Below are 6,105 nucleotides of genomic sequence, written 5' to 3' on the forward strand. Positions count from 1 at the left end.
GGACGAGATCTGTGGTTGGTCAGCTGCCATGTCATGTTTCTGTGAAAGTAGATGGTTCTTGGCCACATTTATTGACAGAGTTTACCATACTCTCTAGCTAAAAGTCTGGCATGTGAGATTAAAGTAAGGGTGAGTGGAGGAACTTAGCAGTCATAGCCTTTATTATGAACTTCATTTGATTAAGAGCATACTCTGCTTAATTGCCTCCTTAGTAAAGCTCTCAGTATCTAATAACTAATAAACAGAATGTCAACACTATAATACTGACTATTGAGGACAGTTAAGGAAACCACAATCTCCTTTAGCTAGAAATTTGAACAAGACGACATACATACGTGGCAACAGTAGACCCCAGAAAAAAAAATAGAAATGGCTGGGTGCAAAGTGAACCCAGAAGTACCGGATGATCAAATCAAACCTTTGCCCCGTAAGCCCTACTTGCTTTGCTGGGTTCTTCTGCCAAGGCAGAGGTCTTGGGTTGGGACTCCACACTGATTCCACATATGATGCTTATTAAGGCCCAGTTGGAGCCCGTGGCTCTAAACCAAATGGTGTGGGGAATTCTGGGAACACAGGGCTGACTTAAGTGTTAATAGAGGCCGTTCCAGCACCATCAGCAGCATTCCAAAGTGGGCGTATCCATCAGAAAGTGACAGAGCTGGAGGGTTCCTTGGAGCTGGAATTATATGTTCTACCAAGACTTTTTGTAAGAAGCAGCATACTCTGGCTTCTACAACATCATTAAGAATTCTTTTGCCTTTTACTTCACTATTTCATTGCTGCTTATAGGAAGATCTTCTTTTTTTTATGTTTCTTTTGCAAAAGTGTTTCTCCTTCATGCATTTTTGAGGAGTCCTTCCTGTCTGAACCTGGACTTTTGTAGCTGTGATGTGATACAGTTCACTGTAAAGAGCGCTGAAGGAAACAAAAAATTGATTTGAATTGAGCTGAGCCAAATTCTGTGTCATGGTGTCATGCCTCTGAAATTTCCTTTCTGTCTGTGAGCTTGGCATATGGTTAAATTGAACAATGTCCTTTGAATATATTGTTAATATACAGATGGCTGATGTCTTAACAAGGTGTTCAGACACAACAAGCCACTGTCCTTCCAAAATGGTTGATGTTTTGATGATGGTCATGGAGAGCACTGGATTACAGATCAGTCCACAATCTTCCACATGTATTCAGCTGGGTTGAGATTTGGTAAGTGGGAAGGCTATATACAGCGTATGATTTACATAATTTTCAATCTGATCAAATAAAATTCGCTGACCCCTCATGTCCTTGCAGGTATGGGCAGAGTCATCCTACAGGAGACCACACCCATCAAGAGAGAAATGGTTCACCATAGGATAAAGGTGTTGATTTACAGTGGCACTTCCCTTTAAGAGGACAAGCGGACCCAAACCATGCCAGCCAAATACATTAACATTTAAATAAATTTCCTATTAGTGAGTTGAAGAGTTAAGGAATGAGACACTGCTTAATATTATTGGCATAGAAAAGATGTTTAATGTTGTCCGGTCCACATTTTTATTCTGTCCTAGCAAACACACCTGGGTCAGGTTATCAAGGCGTGTTAGGAGGTGGAACAGAATGAAAATGTGAACTGGTAATTTATCTGACTGCATTAGGATCCCATGTCCCATGTAAGTAAGCATACCCAGCTGAGGTAAGACATGTTATCTATCTATCTATCTATCTATCTATCTATCTATCTATCTATCTATCTATATATATATATAAAATTACACATCTAATATATCTTAAGGCTAGGACTGTGATATATAAGACTCAGGTTTCATTCATTAAATGCAAACTTTACTGCCATTTTCCGACTTCCTGTTTTGTTTTGGGGTTTTTTCAGGTATTTACAATCCACATGGCACCGCCTCTGCAATCGCTTTTGTGTAAAGTTGCTGACTTAATTTATGGAGGGTAAACAGTGACAAAGTGGAGTTCCTGCAAGGTTCAGCTGGAAGAAAACGACAAGGGATGACAGCAATCTTCTGGCCTAAATCTTCATCTAAACCGCAGTGATTGACCAGCGTCCCCATGCCAACGAGCATCGCATTATAGCTGTAATCCATTTTTGCAGATGTAGAGTGGACATCTGCAGCTGATGCACTGCGAGACAGACAGAGGTACAGCGTAATGTCTAAGGATATCTGGATTTCACTGCTCACTTCACAGCGAGACTAAACAAACGTTTACTTCTGGTTTGCTTTGAAAGTGACACACAGTCTATGCTGACATTGTTCAGTAGTTTAGGGTCGTTTGATAGTAAGTCCAATTTATCTAGACCTTAAAACCGTAGACTATGTTTGAGCTTTTGCCCACCATTCTCTGTATTATCAGGCTTCTACTTATAATAAATATAACAGGCAACCATTTACTGGTCATGGTCTCTGCATGGAAGGGATAGCAGTACTCCCCCTCCTGTCAATCTGCATGACACTGACTAATTTTGTACGTCTCTGAGCTCATGTATGTATGTAAGTATGTGTAAGAGGGAAGATTGCACTTTCTTTCAGCTGTGTGCAGTTGCTCTGTGATGTTCAAAAAGATATGGGTGCTGACTTCTTGTAGATACTGTGGAAGAACATTGGTTGCTGTGGTGTGATTGGCAAGAGATGGCTAGAGGGTGGCAAATGTCAAATGGCCAAATTAGGAGAAAATGTGGTTTAAAAAAGCAATCATGCATGCCAATCAGGGCTTATTTTCATGGCGTCATAATAGATCAAGTAATGTCATTTGCTATGTAAATGGAAGCAGAATTTTTGATCATGGGACATTCTATGGTTTAATATTCTGTCGGAGAATATATCATTCATCCAACTTAGTTGTTTAAGCCATTACTGTCGTAACCATTTGTGATTCAGCAAAACAAAATGTCTTTTCCAAACCAAAACTTAGAAGACTGAGTGCAAAAACAAAACAAAACAAAACAAAAAAAGCCTGCAAATTGTACTTTTTCAGTTCTAGCAGCTAGGCCAGGGGTGTGGACCCAAGGATTTGCATTTTCCCTCCTCTGACACACTGAATTAAACTCATTAAGAGCAAGAGCTGTGTCTCAAATCATATAAAACAGAACTACAAACTGAGCAATAAAAACATATATAATATTATACATTGTAGATTATAGATTCAGAGCATTAGACAGTTTTTTTTAAAAATTCTTGCTCATTACCTTATCTTGTGTTCTTAAATTGTTGGAAGAAATGAATGTTTCTTAAGTTTCTTTCTTTACTTTTGCACTTTATCTACAAACAGCTTGTAATGGAAGTCTTATTCATTCATTCATCATTAGAAAGCTCTTTATCCTGATAAGGTTATCATGATAAGGATCCAGAGTCTATCCTGGGAATGGGAATCTGGATGGGACGCCAGATCATCACACATTCGCACACTCAGGAGCAATCCACCTTGTTTTCTGGGAGTTGGAGAAAACCGGAGAACCCAGAGGAAAACCACATGAACAAGGGAAGGAAGAACATGTTAAATATTTGGTCAGTAACTTAAGCTAAGCATCAAACCAGGGACACTGAAGCTGTGAGGCAACAACGCTACCTTCTGCTGCCCCTGGAAGTCTTATATCTCTCAAAATCTTGTCCACTAATACACACCCATATCTGTACTTATATATTTAACTGCAACTATATTATCATCTGTATCACTTCCAGCTTTACAATGCAGTTCCACCTTTAAATGTTTGAAGGTTGAGTTTAGTAGGTCCGATAATACTAAACTACACTAAGTAAAAAAGTGATTTGATTTGGTTGTCCAAGATGACTGCCATAAAATACAATTGCGGCATTGAGCTACAGTACACGGTGAAGTCTTGCTCATGTTTATACTACTAAAAAACACTCTGTCCTAAACTATACTGGTAAGTTTGCATCACTGTCCTCAAAAATGGGCATGTGTATGTAAAAGACTACATTTGAGGTAAATTGAAAATGGTGTAAATTTGATCCCTAATACACGGTGTTCTATTAACCCTATGTTTACACTAGCAAGCAACAAGTCGCTCATGTCGCATGTAGTTTGTCTCTTGTGGGCATGTAGCAACCACTACTGGTGTTGCTTATGTTTGGTTGTGTTTGTTGTTGTTGTTGCTGTTCCACTGAGGAAACATAGACACCAAAATCTATAGCTTGATTAAAAAACATTTGTTTAAAATGTATTTAAGTTTGATTTACATGTTACATGCTAGACTTCGTATATCGCAGATAAGCTGTACTAGCTACACACACTCGCCAGAAGCCCCAACGATCTTTCCTTCGTCCTTCCAAGCTTTATTTTTCTTTGTAATGTCTCTATACACGTTTAACGATAGGTTGACAGGTATATGACAGGATAAGAAGAAACCACGGTAGTAAGTTTTTCTGAAACGTTTTCCATACATCAAAATTGAAACAAGGAATAAAGTTCTGAGCGGGGAAATCAGGAAACATGTGGCACAGGACTGGTCGCTTTTTGTTTGTTGCTTGCTAGCGTCAACATAGGCTTAGTCAGCTAGCCGACGTCAAGTGAATACTGTCACTGCTATTTGCGGGGGTTTTTTACCGTAATAAAAAAAAAAAAAAATTCTGCTTAATTATCATGTACAGACCGCCACAAAAACATGTTCTATGTCTATACTAGTCCGTTATACAGACTTTTACGTGTTAGGCTATATCGTGGTATAAAATTACTTTGCGGTAAATCAAGAACATAACTCCGCAGTACCCTCACCCTCCGTGACTGGAATCTGACACTTCTGACCCAGACCTATAAGATCAAAGAGCATTGCGTCTCGCCACTTTTCTCCACAAACAGGACGTATAGGCTATTGAACACACCATGCACCGAGGCTAAGAGATGCAAAGCATCTGAGACATGAACACACTGAGCTGAACCTTAGCTGTAATATAAATAGTCCTATTCTGTGGTTAATTTTTTTTTTTTTTTTTTAGTACTGTAATGACTCACACTGCAAGTCTCACAGGCGAGAAGAAACGATAATCTAGCAAATGGAAGTCAATCTGATCTGAATAATTTATAACTTTTTAACACAGATGAGTGACACTGTAATCTATATATACCTGACATATGACACATATGATGTGCAACCATGTATTGTTTTGGTTTTATATATATATATATATATATATATATATATATATATATATATATATATATATATATATACACACACACATACGTGATTGTTGTAGTGTAACATGTATAACATATATAATCATAATCCTGAAACTTTGTGTGCCTGTGCTGTGCAAAAATTCTATAGTTGTTTACAAAATGCATTAAAAATCTAATTTCCTTTATGTATACACTACCTCATTAAACCCACCCTTTTATTAAAATAAAAACACGATGTATTTGTACGGCAAAAATCTTACTTATCTAATTTAAAATGTACTCATTTCTTATTCCCGCGGAGGGAGGGTGAGACGCTGACTCGAACAGCTGCTTCATGACCCAAAAAACTGTCAGTCTTTCCCTGGAATAAATTGTGGAATGTTTCATTTTTATTGCGGGGGGAATGAGAAATCGTTGTTCCGCTTGAGAAAGTGGTGCGCGCGGATTTAAGTGTAGATTTATATATAAACTACATTTCGAAAGGTATTAAACGTTAGTACGGAGTCATTCGAACGAGCATTTTGGGGTATATTAATGAACAAATACGAGCGGAGAGAAGTGAACCCCCCCGCCGCGCCGAGCACGCTTTCAGGCGGACCTGTAGTAGAATCAATTCACCGAGTGGGGAGCTTGAAACCGTCCACTCGCGCTTCTGAGGTGAGTTTGGAGAGAAAGAAGTGTTGAGCACAGTTTAGATTTCGCCGTCGTGTGTCTCTCACGCTTAGTAAACTAACCGAACAGTATCACATATATTTATATATTTTAAACATTTACACGTGTATACAGATAGAAAGACGGCTCTAGGTAGATAATGAAGTTGGGGGTTTTTTTCTCTCGTTGTTTTGGACGGAAGAAATCGCCTCAGAACTGCGCCTTCGTACCGCACGCGCGTGGTTGGCGCGAGAAATGTTCAATATGTATAGATATAATTTGTTTTCCCCTCTGTATGTTGTTGAACACGAG

The 6,105-nt window shown here is 38.8% G+C and overlaps 1 long non-coding RNA gene across 1 annotated transcript in view; it reads left to right on the forward strand.

The window, feature by feature from the left end:
* LOC128633086 (uncharacterized) overlaps positions 1–5,148 on the forward strand; it is a 6,671-nt gene extending 1,523 nt beyond the window's left edge. The window contains exons 1-3 of the long non-coding RNA XR_008396761.1: positions 1–1,203; positions 1,291–2,144; positions 3,311–5,148. The exon at positions 1–1,203 is cut by the window's left edge and continues 1,523 nt beyond it. This is a non-coding gene — a long non-coding RNA (uncharacterized LOC128633086). The remainder of the gene's footprint in view (positions 1,204–1,290; positions 2,145–3,310) is intronic.
* Positions 5,149–6,105: the final 957 nt, after the last annotated feature.

Source organism: Ictalurus punctatus, chromosome 7 (genome assembly GCF_001660625.3).
Source record: "Ictalurus punctatus breed USDA103 chromosome 7, Coco_2.0, whole genome shotgun sequence".
NCBI classification, from domain to species: domain Eukaryota; kingdom Metazoa; phylum Chordata; class Actinopteri; order Siluriformes; family Ictaluridae; genus Ictalurus; species Ictalurus punctatus.